The 14,666-nt window shown below is 42.1% G+C and overlaps 2 protein-coding genes across 4 annotated transcripts in view; one reads left to right on the forward strand and one right to left on the reverse strand.

Annotated features, from left to right (window-relative positions):
• Positions 1 to 14,666, reverse strand: part of HSD17B6 (hydroxysteroid 17-beta dehydrogenase 6) — a 49,003-nt gene that overhangs the window by 20,384 nt on the left and 13,953 nt on the right. The window contains exon 1 of one of the 3 annotated variants that reach the window (XM_058742338.1): positions 2,798 to 2,913. The exons of 1 other annotated variant lie outside the window; for it this stretch is intronic. The gene's annotated coding sequence lies outside the window, so the exon portion shown is untranslated. Of the gene's footprint in view, positions 1 to 2,664; positions 2,914 to 14,666 lie in introns of those variants that run through there. One more of the 3 variants, XM_058742337.1, reaches the window with a different exon arrangement.
• The window catches only part of PRIM1 (DNA primase subunit 1), a 50,100-nt gene continuing 40,643 nt past the window's right edge, over positions 5,210 to 14,666 (forward strand). The window contains exon 1 of the mRNA XM_058742333.1: positions 5,210 to 5,539. The gene's annotated coding sequence lies outside the window, so the exon portion shown is untranslated. The remainder of the gene's footprint in view (positions 5,540 to 14,666) is intronic.

Raw genomic sequence — 14,666 nt, forward strand, 5'->3', positions numbered from 1 at the left:
TGTCAGTCTCTTTCCTTCTCATCCACATGCTGCTGCCTGGTTAATTTTCTTTAAGGAGTTTTGAAGTTGAACTCAGAAATACCTTTATAATCACAATGCATAAATTAATATCTACTATTTACTTCAGGCCTGACCACCTCCCCCACCCCCCACCAACTTCATCTTCATTGTTTGAAGATGCTCCCCCACGAAGATCCTGAAAGTTGAAACAGCTCTGACTACAGCCCCTCATCTTTAGGGCTTTTCCCCTCCTTCCCTCACTCCTCCCTGTCTCTTTCCTCCCACTGTGCGCTCTCTTTCTTCAGTCTATTATTACAGTCCTCTTATGGCTTCATTTACCACCTTACACAATCTAGGTCCCACGGCCAGCCACTTGAGGGGTGTTTTCCTGGCACCCCCAAAGCCTTTACCATCCACATTCCCTAGTGCCAAGCGGAACTAGAGAAAGGCCAGAAAACAAACTGGTTATTTCTACAACAAATCAATGATACCCCATCTTGGTTGGACTTTCATTTATACAAGATAAATCCTCTATCTGCCTCTATCTGACCCCTGTCCTATGTTTTCCCAATAACACCTGTTCCAAGTCTTTCCCAACTTTCTCAATTTCCCAACCTCATGATCGTTGGGCTCTCCTTCCACAGATGAGCTCACATCTTGCCTCCCTGCCAAAATCCAGATCAGCTCACCTTCATCCTCCTCACTTCCAAACCAATGGCCTGCACAATCTAATTCATACCCACATTTTGCCTCACGTTTCAGGGTATGCAATGTCCACTGCGGACATCTCTGTTCTAAATGTCTCTATACTGTCTGTCTTCTGGGCTGCTTCTTTGGTCTTTCCTCCTCCATGCTACCCTCCCACCTCCTAAATAACCATCCTCTTACCCCATATGGTCAAAATATTCAAAGAGCGTAAGTATGGGGTCTCTGTTGTCTCATGGTCCATGCATTCCCCAAACCCTTGTACTCCATCATCCATTCCCATCACTCCCTGGAAACTCAGAGCTCACCAAGGACCTAGCAGCCAATTCCCAAGGCCTTTTATCTTTCTTCCTTCTCAGATATCACTGCAATAGTTAGCACTTTCTTTTTTCTAGTGATTTTATCTGATTCTCAGATTCCAACTGGGTCTTGGGTGAAGGAAGTGATTGCTTTCAGATCATGCCATGCGTTTGTTGGGGCCTGTCCATGACTCCCATCACCCACAGGGAAAGTCAAAACTCCTCAGCTTGGCACATAGTAATAATAGTGAACAGTCATTTAGAACTTAACTTGTGCCAGGCACTGTTCAAAGCAACACACACACATACAGATCCTCACATAAAAACCTCATGAGGTCTGTGCAATCATTGTGCCCATTTTTCAGATGTGGAAACTGAGGCACGGATTTAGGCAAAAATTAAGTCAATTGTCCGAAGCCAAACAGACGAGTAGTAGAGACAGGATCAAATCACTACACCCTACTATCTCTCCCCTGAACACTTTCCATGGTCTGGCTCTGGCCTACTTTTCACACCTGAGCTCCCTCCTCTCACAGTCAGAAGCCATCACCTGCTCTGCCTTGACTACCCAATTCTGGGAACACGTTCCATCCTCGACTTTCTTTTTTTTTTTTTTTTTTTTTTTTTTTTAACGTTTATTTATTTTTGAGACAGAGACAGAGCATGAATGGGGGAGGGGCAGAGAGAGAGGGAGACATAGAATCGGAAGCAGGCTCCAGGCTCTGAGCCATCAGCCCAGAGCCCGATGCGGGGCTCGAACTCACGGACCACGAGATGGTGACCTGAGCTGAAGTCGGACGCTTAACCGACTGAGCCACCCAGGCACCCCTCCATCCTCGACTTTCAAGATACTCCGCTTGCCTGGTTCTTCTGCTTCCATCACAGCATCCCTTTCCTTCCTCCCCCTCGGCTCCTCCTCTCCTTCCTTACACCCTAAATGCAAAGATTCCCCAATGTTCTGTCCCAGAATCCTTCCCTGCCTGCTCCTTACCCCCTCCTTGGCAATCTCATTCCCTCTTAAGGCTTCAACTCTCCCCTCCACACAGCTATCCAGATCTATAAGCCCGACCTGACCATTTTCTGAGGCTCTGTCCTGCATTTCTAATTTCCTTAAATACCCTCCAGCCAGACGTTTAGCCAGATACTCAATATATCCAAGGCAGAACTCATCATCTTCTCTCCTAAAAATGCTTCTCCTCTAGAATTCCCAATTTCTATCTGTATTACACTTTAGTCTCAAGGCTCTGACAGTTCCTCTCCTTGCCAAATGCATCCCTTGAGGAGATGAGGCTGTCAAGGAGCATCTGTCCCCTCCTCTTCATTCCTATGGCCACATCCATTGTTCAAGCCTTCAACGCTCAGTGCCTCTTGCTTGGCCTATCATAGAAGCCTTCTCACTACCCCCACTGCGTCAGTCCCTTCCCTTCTCATCCACACAGTGCTCTCTGGTTAAGTTTTCCAAAGCACAGCTCTGCTGATCTTACTGCCTGAAAAGCACTGAACCTACTAAAAATCATCTAAATCTACGTAAAACCTTTTTTGGGTGTACAAGGCCCACTCACACTGCCTATGTTCCATCCAAACCAAAAAGCTTGTTGTTCTCCATTTTTTTGTGCTCTGTTCTTCCCATTCCTTTTCCATAAATGCCCTTGTTGCTCACCTCTACATGTCAAATAGTATCTTGTCCTGCAAGATTCAGCAGTTCACACTTCCTCCATACAAAGCTTTCTCAACCAGCAGATAGATCGTCAACCAGCAGATAGATCTGCTCTCCCATAACAATCTATTCATACCTCTCCCATGTAACTCAGCTCTCCACCTGGACTGGTATGCCTGGCGTGGTTCTGTGATTGATTCATCTTTATAACGGACACAGCACCTACACCAAGGCTTCAGTCCAGGATGTAACTGAACTGAATAAACAATTAACCACTTCTGGAAGACCCTGTTTGTTTTTAACAAAACCAAAAAGCAATGCCACTGCACCCAACTGATTGACTACGATTATATGTCACTGTTGTATTCCCTGCATAATTTGTCTTTTTCTTGAAAGTAGTAATTATAATACAATACACAGTACATGTCCCTGCAGGCCTTTTCCTTCTCTGTAGATACTTTTTTTATTTTTAAAATGTTTTTTTCTATTTATCTTTGAGAAAGAGAGAGTGGGGGAGGGGCTGAGAGAGAGAGGGAGACACAGAATCTGAATGAAGCAGGCTCCATGCTCTGAGCTGTCAGCACAGAGCCCAATGTGGGGCTCGAACTCATGAACCTCGAGATCATGACCTGAGCGGAAGTCAGATGCTTAACCAACTGAGCCACCCAGATGCCCCTCTCTGTAGATATTTAGAAAGTATCTAATTCCACAAACACACATAGAAGCAAGTGTAAGCCAAGACAGCACTACTCAACCTGACCATTCTGCCTAGCACCTGGCTGCAAAGTCTTGCCCAGTCTTTGGCTCCTCCATCTTTCTCACGTTTCACACTCAGTCACTTTCCAAACCCTACAGATATCTTTTTTTTTTTTTTTTTTGGCAATTTTATACCTTTATTTGACCATCAGTGACTAGTTCTCATATACATTAACTATAGATTTTTGAAAGTGGTGACAGGTACACAGGTAACCAACATATAGAGCTTGTTTGGTGAATCTTCATCCTCATTATGTTTTCTGGACAACCACACACAGATATGGTATGGAACATCCTGTAAGGGTTAAATTGTAGTGTAGGGCTAACCTGTAGCCTTGGGAAATAACAGCTTTGTTTTGACACTGTAGGTTAAGAGATAACAGCCTTGTTCTATCAATCAAGGGAACAAAAGTTCAAGGGAAATCAACTGGATTGGTGTTTGATTGGATAGGGGCAAGGGCATGTTGAGAACTTTGAGAAGGTGGGCCAGAGGCAGGGTCAAGGAGGTCAACTGGCTGCAGCTTAACCGCAGAAGGTCTGAACTGTTTCCACCCCCATCTGGGGACTATTTCTTTGTTCTGTTCCCAGGTGATGATAAGATGATGTGGTCGGCTATAAAAACTCTGCACCCTGGCTGTTCGAGGCCGTACTCTGGTCAAGAGTGTCAGTCCCGATCGGGTTGGCCTTGCCTCTCATTGCAATAAACTTTGTTGTGACTGTCACTGGTGCCCGAAGCATTCTGTTTCAGGAGTCGTGTGGATGCAACAATTCCTTACTCCTTTAGCCCACATTCCTTAGTCCTTTAGCCCAGAGAGCTTTGTTAAGCCTGGTTGTCAACATGCACATCTGGAGCTCCTATCTCCTCATGGCAAATTTCCAGATCTCTTTGAGTGCCTGAGGGGGACACTTCGTGCAATCCATTCCGTGAATGCACTTGTGAATGTGAATGGTGTGTTCTCTGGTCACTGCCTCCTTGATGACAGAACAACCCTCCTTCTTCTCACCACCCTTCTTTGTGGGAGCTATTCTGCTGGACCTTGGTTGGAAAGGAAACCAAACCTTATAGATTCTTTAATACTATTTCTCACGCCTCTGCCCTTTCTTACACCCTACCTGGGATTTTACTTTCACTTTTCTCATCTGGCCTAAAGCCTCCTCTTAAATTTTTTTTTAATCTTTATTTATTTTTGAGAGAGACAGAGCATGAGTGGGGGAGGGGCAGAGAGAGAGGGAGACACAGAATCCAAAGCAGGCTCCAGGCTCCAAGCTGTCAGCACAGGCCTGACGCGGGGCTCGAATCCACGAACTGTGAGATCATGACCTGAGCTGAAGTCGGACGCTTAACTGACTGAGCCACCCAGGCACCCCTAAAGCCTCCTCTTAATTTGTCTCCTACTTTCCAGTTCATTCTACACACCACTGCTGGGTTAACTCTTCTCAGGCCCAGTCTTAGCCATGTCATTCCCCTTCAGCATTCCCCAGGGGCCCACCAGAGAAAGTATAATCCCTTCACCAGATGATTTTAGGCCCTGCATCTATAATCCAACTCACAAAGGCCAGTTTGCAGTTGTTAAATAGAAAATCACAAGCCCAAAATGGAGTCACTTACATTAATGCCCCACATCAGTAAACCAAGACTTAATACATCACCTGCAGTTTCAACTCCCCCCACCCCTGCCGGAATGTAATCTTTAACCAGCCAAACTGGATTTCTTGGAAGTAATCCTCTGATAGACACATTCCTCCTCAGAAGGGCAACCTTGCCTAGACAATACTTTCCTTTTTATAATACATTTCTCTTCACGCAATGCCCTCTCTCTGCCTTGTAAAACCTTTCCTTTACTGAAGCTCAGTGAAGCTCCCCTCTGCTTGCTAGATGGGATGCTGGTTATTTAAAGGCAGAAAACTTAGGACAAAATCTGAATGTAAAAAAAAAGAAAACGTCGTAGAACTTTTTTTTTTTTTTTAATTTTGTAAAAAAGGAAGTGAGAAGGAAAGCTGGTAAAAGCAAGACAAAAGGGGCCAGCCAGATGTCCAAGGCCGGATACGCCCCTTACTTGTTTTTGGCTTCTGTAATCTTGCTTTCTTCCTGCATCCACCAACTGCCCTCACAGCACAACTGGTAAGTGGCCCTCCCTTTTTTTCTTTTTTTTTTTTCTTTCCTCTTGAGCCCCTACAATCCCACCCACAAAGAGGCTGACGCCAAGGCTCAGGGCTCAGCCTTTGGAGGCGACTCTGCTAGGCTGGCACCTGTGTGAAATAAACAGTCTTTCCTGATTCCCCAAGTGCATGTCGCTTGTCTCTTCCTGGGCATCGAGTATTTGCTATAACAGAAGTTGTAAAAGGTTTGTGGAAAAGGAATCATTGACAAGGAAGTTTAATGTGTGGTCAAACTGGCTAAGATTAAAAGAATTTGTTTAAGACTGAGTTTTAATGTCAAGAGTATACTGGTGCAAAATTAGGATTTTGGTTTTCCTCTGTTAAAAGGATGGTTTTCTTAGATTATTGGTCTGTCCTTAATAAAACACTGTAAAAAAGGTTTATCTTTACCTTTAATGTAATTTGCCTAGAGAAACAAAGGTTCTATGTTTTATCTTTATCAGATCTTTCATTACTCAGAAGAAAAAAAACTGAGTTTTTTTAATGTTAAAAGAGTTAAGGCTTTTTACAACTATTTAACTTTCTGCATTTGTCCACAAAGTCCTAATGTCACTTTAGTTAAATGGATAACTGAGTATTGTTTCACAATGACCTATGATCCTATTTGACCAAGCGTTTTAAAGTCTCTCTGATATCTTTTGACAAACTTTCTAAAATCAAATTCTAAAGAAGTCTTTTGACGGCAAACATTTAAGTTTTCCTAAAGGTCCCTAGAACATTTTAAAAGATTTGTTCTCCTCATAAAAGAGAAATATGAAACCAATTAGGTTTATTTGGTATGTTAGACTTCACGGGAAGTGTTGTAAAATAAGTGATGCTAAACCTTCCTTGATTATATTTATGTAGATACATGTTATGTAAATAAGTGTTCTACAAATTGTATGAAACCTAGAAATTTGATATGTCCTAGAATATGCTATCACTTGTAATTCTAGTTATTATCTTGAAGTGTTGTGTAACCAAAATAACCAAATTTCATTGTCAGTCACATTGTAATGAACTCTAATCAGATCTTTAACCATGACCTTTTTAAGACATTTACACACAGTTACTGTTTTACTCAGTTGTTTTTACAAACGCTTCCTGCAAATGTGTTTTACCTTCAGAGAAGTTCATGAAAAGGAATCTAACAAGTACTCCAGAATATAGATTTCTGGTAACTTTTAGATCATACAACTGAACTGGGTAAGAATTTCCAAAACTAGTGGAAAAACTGTATTCAAACAGAATAGGAATTAATAACACAGGACTAAATGAACTGAGGAAGAGGATTATAATTTTTATGACTCTTGTTTAAAACAGGGGCACCTAGGGGCGCCCGGGTGGCTCAGTCGGTTGAGCGCCTGACTTCGGCTCAGGTCATGATCTCACGGTCCGTGAGTTCGAGCCCCGCGTCGGGCTCTGGGCTGACAGCTCAGAGCCTGGAGCCTGCTTCGGATTCTGTGTCTCCCTCTCTCTCTGCCCCTCCCCGACTCATGCTCTGTCTCTCTCTGTCTCAGAAATAAATAAACATTAAAAAAAAATAATAAATAAAAAAAAAAAATAAATAAAACAGGGGCACCTGGATGGCCAGTCAGATGAGCATCCTACTCTGGCTCAGGTCATGATCTTATAGTTCACCAGTTCGAGCCCTGCATCTGGCTCTGTGCTGACAGCTCAGAACCTGAAGCCTGTTTTAGATTCTGTATCTCCCTCTCTCTCTGCCCCTTTCCTGCTCTCATTTTCTCTCTCTCTCAAAAATAGATTAAGTAAAATGAAATAAAGTAAAATGAAATGAAAATACAATACAATACAATAAATAAAACATCACTGGTTCTCTAAAATTTTGCTTTTTAAGGGGCGCCTGGTCACCTGGATGGCTCTGTCAGTTAAGCATCCGACTTCATGGGCGCCTGGGTGGCGCAGTCGGTTAAGCGTCCGACTTCAGCCAGGTCACGATCTCGCGGTCCGTGAGTTCGAGCCCCGCGTCAGGCTCTGGGCTGATGGCTCGGAGCCTGGAGCCTGTTTCCGATTCTGTGTCTCCCTCTCTCTCTCTGCCCCTCCCCCGTTCATGCTCTGTCTCTCTCTGTCCCAAAAATAAATTAAAAAAAAAAAAAAAAAAAAAAAAAAAAAAAAAAACGATGAAAAAAAAGCATCCGACTTCAGCTCAAGTCATGATCTCACGATTCATGGGGTGAGCCCTGCATCGGGCTCTGTGCTGACAGCTCAGAGCCTGGAGCCTGCTTCGGATTCTGTGTCTCCTTCTCTCTCTGTGTGCCCTCCCCCCCCCCCCCACTCTCTCTCTCTCTCTCTCTCAAAAATAAATAAACATTAAAAAAAAATTTTTTAAGGGGCACCTGGGTGGCTTAGTCAGTTAAGCGTCCAGCTCTTGATTTCAGCTCGGGTCATGACCTCAAGTTGTGACTTTGAGCCCTCCATCAGACTCTGCACTGGCAACATGGAACTAGCTTGGGATTCTCTCTCTCTCTCTCTCTCTCTCTCTGCCCCTCCCCTGCTCGTGCTCCTCTCTCTCTCTCTCTCAAAATAAATAAATATTTAAAAATTTGTTTTAAATTTTGCTTTTTCATATTTCATATTTAAACTACCAACAATTTGGTGATATATAACTTTGTGAACAAAGATTAAACATTTACTTTCTCTCCCTACCCAATCCCTCCAAAAACTCTTGAGTATTCTTTTCATGACAAAATAACTAGCTATTTACATAAATTCAGTGAGAATCTGTTCTCCTTTTAACAGGACATAGTTAGAAACATTGGTTGTATTACCAAAGCTTTAACTGGAATGTCATATTTTTTTAACATTTTTTTAATTTTATTTTTTAAGAGACAGAGAGAGACAGAGTGCAAGTAGGGAAAGGGCAGAGAGAGAGGGAGACGCAGAATCTAAAGCAGGCTCCAGGCTCTGAGCTGTCAGCACATAGCTCCATATACGGCTCAAAACCACGAATGCGAGATCAGGACCTGAGCCGAAGTCAGACGCTCAACAGACTGAGCCACTCAGGTGCTCCTGGAATGTCGTATTTTAAAGAGATGGGCATGGACTCCAAAATGACTAGACAGTTTGAAGGAACAAAGGGTAACTTTACAGAGTCAATAAAGACCCTTAAACAAAATCAACGTGGCACCTTGCTTACAAGTTTCCAGCAAAGCAATTTTACAAAGAGCCTATATAGTCACTCACTATTCATTCTTGCTGCACTTACATAAATAATCAGGCAAAGTTTAATGCAAACAAATTATTTTTACTATTTAAAAAATGAGGGTAGTTTTGGAGAGAGGAAATTATGCTTACATCTTTGTCTGTAACCAGATTCTAATCTGGTTAATTGTCTTTGAGGTTGTTATATACCTGTAAATTGGACTGGATCCTAAATTCTTCTAGTCTCCTCAAAAATCTGGCTACAACTCTCCAAATTAATGTTTCCAATTTTCTCCCACCCTTCTGGTTTGGAACAGGTAAGAGAAAAGAGAAAAACAGGTAAAAGAAAAAGAAAAGAGAAAAGTTCAAACTGCCTTTGAACCTCCTTAGAAGTGACTACATCACGTCCTCTTCGCTACCCAGATGGCAGCCAAACTTTAGGGAATTAAACGTTGGACATGTATCTCATAGCTGAATAAGGTCCCACCTGACATCTGGTCCTACCCAGGCGCTGGAGACGTCCAAATCAAAGTGACTAGGAAGAGAAGTAGCTGACATTGAGGTAGACTGCTTCCTCCCAAGATGCCAGATCAAGACTTCATACTTTAAATACAAAACCCTTTCTTCTTCCCTTTCTTTCCTTTACTCTGGCACTCACCTGGAAAGACAACACTATCATCCACATCTCCTGGGCCATGGCTAGGAGTGAAACCTTTGCCTTTCAGACTACTGGATTTGTCATCAAAATCTCCTACTTGTCCATTTACAGTGCCTCCTTAGTGGAATTGGTTTGTGCCTTGTCAGGGTTTGCCTTTGTCCGTGGTAGTTATCATTATCCATGGGGCTACAATGCCTAGATAGCTGGCACACAGCTGGGCAATGCCTCTTAGGTTATCTGTGTCCCTAAATTTTCACAAGTGAAACAAGACATCTCATTGGTCAGTTTCCTTGGACTGTCATTACCAAATTAGAAAAAACCTACCCGGAGGCATTCATGTCTTAGGACTCACTTTTTTTGGAGGGCCATACTTTCCTGTTTAGGAGTAAATATAAATGAGAATATGATCAGAAACTTCTCCCTAACTCTTGAAGATATTGCAGAATTTTGCTAAAACAATAGCTGCCCAACAAGGATCCTTAGACTCTCTAGTCAAAGTTGTTCTTCATAATAGGATAGCCCTTGATATGTTAGCTGAACAAGGTGTCTCTGCTGTGGCCAACACCACGTGCTATACCTGGATTAACACTTCTGGGAAGGTTAAAACTCAGTTACATAAGATCACTGAATAAGCCACTTGGCTCAAAAAGGTGACTTCTTCCATTGGGTCTTTGTTTGATTTATTTGATTTTGATTGGTTTGGATCTTGGGGACCATGGCTTCAAAGTACACTTCAAACACTGGGATTTATAATAATCATAATAATCTCCCCGGTGTGTTGTATTCTCTCAAAAGTTTTAAATGCGGGGCACCTGGGTGGCTCAGTCAGTTAAGCACCGACTTCGGCTCAGGTCATGATCTCACAGTTTGTGAGTTTGAGCCCCACATCGGGCTCTGTGCTGACAGCTCAGAGCCTGGAGCCTGCTTCGGATTCTGTGTCTCCCTCTCTCTCCGCTCTTCCCCTGCTCATGCTCTGCCTTGCTCTCCTTCAAAAATAAACAAACATTAAAAAAAAAAAAGTTTTAAATGTATGTTCACAGCCACTGACCACCAACCAAATGATCTCCTTAAGACTAGAACATCAGAAAAAGAACAAAGAGGATAACTGACTCAAAAATTGTGAACCTGAAGTTGTAACTTGTGGATATCTCAGATTAGGCAAAAACACGTCATGACCTCTGAATAACAAAAGATCAACAAAAGCTGTTTTAAAAAGAAAACGGGGGCACCTGGGTGGCTCAGTTGGTTAGGTATCCAGCTCTTGATTTCAGCTTAGGTCATGATCTCATGGTTCGTGAGTTTGAGCCCATAGGGCTACGCGAGGACAACTTGGAACTTGCTTGGCAATCTCTCCTCTTTCTCTCTGCCCCTCCCCTACTCATGCATGTGCACACGGCTCTCTTTCTCTCTCAAAACAAAATAAACATTAACAAAAAAAAAAAAAAGAAAGAAAGAAAGAAGGAAAAGAAAAGACAAAACCACAAGGACACCTGGGGTGGCTCAGGGGGGCAACCGACTCTTGATCTCAGCTCACGTCTTGATCACAGGGTCATAAGTTCAAGCTCCACTTTGTTCCTGAGTTCAAGTACCATGCCCAGCATGGAGCCTAATAAATAGACAGACAGACAGACAGACAGAAAGAAAGAAAGAAAGAAAGAAAGAAAGAAAGAAAGAAAGAAAGAAAGAAAGAAAACCACAGGCCCAAAATGGTGTCGCGTAGGTCAAGTCCCCAAACCAGGGCTTAATACTTAATTTAATTGTAATTTCATCCTCCCCGAGAAATACAGGCTCAACCAGTGAGTCAGGAATTTTGCAATCAGCACCTATGAGCCTGCCACTTGGGCCTTTTCCATCCCCCAAAGGAAAATGGGGTAATTTGCATGGTAAGATCCTTTATTCTTCCCCCTAAGGGAAAGCAACCTTGCCTAGAACAATCCTTTTCTTTTACTAACAACTTTCTTGCTTTACTCTCCTTCCTATAAAAACCTCCCATTTTGTATAACTCCTCAGAGCTCCCCTCTACTTGCTAAATGGGATGATGCCTGATTCATGAATCATTTAATAAAGTCAATTAGATCTTCAAATTTACTGGGTTGAATTTTGTTTTTTAAAAGCTATGAAAACTACAGAATGGTAGCTGAGAGTGGTGCTAATGCTTTAAATTTTTATCATATCTCAAAAAAAATTTTTTTATCATGTCTCACTTAAACTGAGAGTCTGATCAAGAGGGGGTAATTTTAAAAAGAAAACCACAGGCCCCAAATGGAGTCACTTATGTTAAGGCCCCATGTCTGTGAAAGGGCGGGCCTACGCCGGCCGACTCCATCTTGTTCTGTGTCCTTCACCTTGACCACACCTCCTCCCCTTGAGTAACCCCCCCCCCCACCTGCCTAACAGGATTCGGACCCTTCCCCAGGACCCTTCCCCAGCCAATCGGCTGAGGCCATAGCCATTACCTCACCAACTGCCCCTAGGCCCCAAAAAAACCTTTGTCCTTTTGAAACTCGCCCTCTCTCCCCTGTATCTCACCGCTGTGTCGGTGCAGGTAGGGGATTGAGCTCGAGCTAGCTCGAATAAAGGCTCTTTTGCTTTTACATCGGACTGGGCTCCCTGGCAGTATTTGGGGATCACGAATTCTGGGCATAACATCTGTATACCAAGATTTAATACCTAAGCTAACTACAGTTTCAACCTCCCTGGGAATGTAACTTTAACCAGCCAAAATTGAATTTCCTGGTCAACACTTGGAGATAATCCCCCATAGACTCTTTCCCCTTAGGAGGGCAATCCTGCCTAAATAATACATTCCTTGCTAATAATTTTTTTTTAAATGCACTCTCACTGCCTTTAGAAATCTTTCTTTTTCCAAGGAAACAGCTCAGTACAGCTCTCCTCTACTTGCTAAATGGGATACTACCCAATTCATGAATCATTTAATAAAATCAATTAGATCCTCAAATTTACTCAGTTGAATTTTGTTTTTTAACAAATCAAGTTAGAAAACTTATTGTTTCTCAAACTTACCAGTGTATTTCTGCCTCTGGGGTATTGCTCTTGCTATTTCCTCTACTTGTTCATTGAAACAGACATTTATTAAATGTGTGCCATGCCCTGGGTAAGCACTGAGGATACACAGATGAGTAGAAGAGTACCAGAGTGCCAATCCTTAAGAAGCTCACAGAACTAGTAGGGGATGTAGAAATAGAAACAAATTATTTTTTAAATAAACATGAGGTTGTCTTCAAGATGACATGGTTTTTTTTTAATGTTTATTCATTTTTGTGAGAGAGAGAGCGCACACACAACAAAAGAGAGAGCATGAGTGGGGGAGGGGCAGAGAGAGGGGAACAGAGAATCAGAAGCAGGCTCTGCTTTGACAGCAGCAAGCACGATGTAGGGCTCGAATTCACTAACCATCAGATCATGACCTGAGCCAAAGTCGAATGCTCAACCAACTGAGCCACCCAGGTACCCCAAAATAGAAACAAATTATTAAGAAAATGTGGAGAAGACAACAAGAGAAAGCACCTGTTTTTGCCAAAGGATTAAGGGAAGGCATATTGTTAGAGGTGAACGGAAGCTCAGCACACAAAGCAGAAGGACAAGAAGGATACCCCAGGCAGCAGGAACAGGATGTAAGAAGGCAAAGAGGTTTATAAGGCTAGAGGCCATGGAATAGCAAGAGACAATGCTGGAAAAAAATAGGTAGGGACCTGATCAGGAAAGCTGTTGGATGGCATGCTAAAAAATGTAGATTGTGTCCTACATTTTCTTATCCATACATTCAATAAGCATTTATTGAGCACCCACTATGTGCCAGGCACTGCATTAAGTGCTCACTCCTCATTCACTGCTGGTGAAAACAAAATGGTGCAGTTGCTTTGTAACCTTGAAAACATTATGCTCAGTGAAAGAAATCAGCTGCAAAAGACTACATATTGTACAATATGATTCAATTTACATGAAATTTCCAGAAGAGGCAAATCTATAGAGACAAAGAGTAGGTGAGTAGCTGCCTAGGGATGAGTTGAAGGAATTTGGAGGAAATGGGGGGTGAATGCTAGAGTAAGGGAATTCTTTTTAGGATGATAAAAATATTCTAAAATTGATTTTGGTGATGATCACACAACCCTGTGAATATATTAAGAGCAACTGAATTGTATACTTTAAATGTATGAACTATATATGTGAATTATATCTTAATAAAGCTTTTAAATAAGTAAAACAGGGGAGCCTCAGTGGCTCAGTTGTTTAAGTGTCTGACTGTTGATTTTAGCTCAGGTCATGATCTCACGGTGGTGAGATGGGGCCCCACGTTGGGCTCCACACTAAGCATGGAGCCAGCTTGGATTCTCTCTCTCCCTCTGCCCCTCCCCTGCTCATGTGTGTGCACTCACTGTAAGTAAGTGAGTAAGTAAATAAATAAATAAAATAAACGATAGACATAATAAACATGTTAGAAGAGTGTATGCACTTTGGAAAAAATAGGAAGAGCAGAATAAAGGGCATCAAGAGTACTGGAGGAAGGATAGTTTGTAGCATTAAATACAGTGGTCAGAGTAGGCCTCATGGAGAAAGCAACATCTGAACGAAGACATGCAGATGAAAGAGTTGGCCATGCAGTGGGTTTGAGGAGGAAGGGAGGACTTAGAATATACAAGAGGCAGATGTCCTAGGACCTAGTGATTAGATGGGGGAGTCCTAGGATGACTTCCAGTTTCAAATCCCTGGAATGCAAGGACGGTTCAACATATACAGCAGATCCTAGACTCCACCAAAAAACTGTTGGAACTAATAAACAAATTCAGTAAAATTGCAGGATAAAAAAAATCAACATATAAAAATCAGTTGCATTTCTATGCACTAATAATGAACTACCTGAGAAAGAAATAAAGAAAACAAACTCACTTTACAATATCATCAAAAACAATAAAATACTTAGGAATAAATTTAAGCAAAGAGGTAAAAGATCTGTACAATGAAAACCATAAGACTTTGATGAAAGAAATAGAATACACAAATAAATGGACAGACATCCCATGTTCATGGATCAGAAGAATTAATATTGTTGGGGCACCTGGCTGGCTCAGTCAGAAGAGCATGTAACTCTTGGTCTGGAGGTCATGAGTCGGAGCTCCACATTGGGTGTAGAGATTGCTTAAAGCAATAAATTAAAAAAAAAAAAAAAAAAAAAGAATATTGTTGGAATGCCCATACTACCCAAAGCCATCTACAGATTAAAGGCAATCCCTATCAAAAACAAAAACAAAAAAATAAAAAATAAATAAAT

This window comes from Neofelis nebulosa, chromosome 8 (assembly GCF_028018385.1).
Source record: "Neofelis nebulosa isolate mNeoNeb1 chromosome 8, mNeoNeb1.pri, whole genome shotgun sequence".
Taxonomy (NCBI): Eukaryota; Metazoa; Chordata; class Mammalia; order Carnivora; family Felidae; genus Neofelis; species Neofelis nebulosa.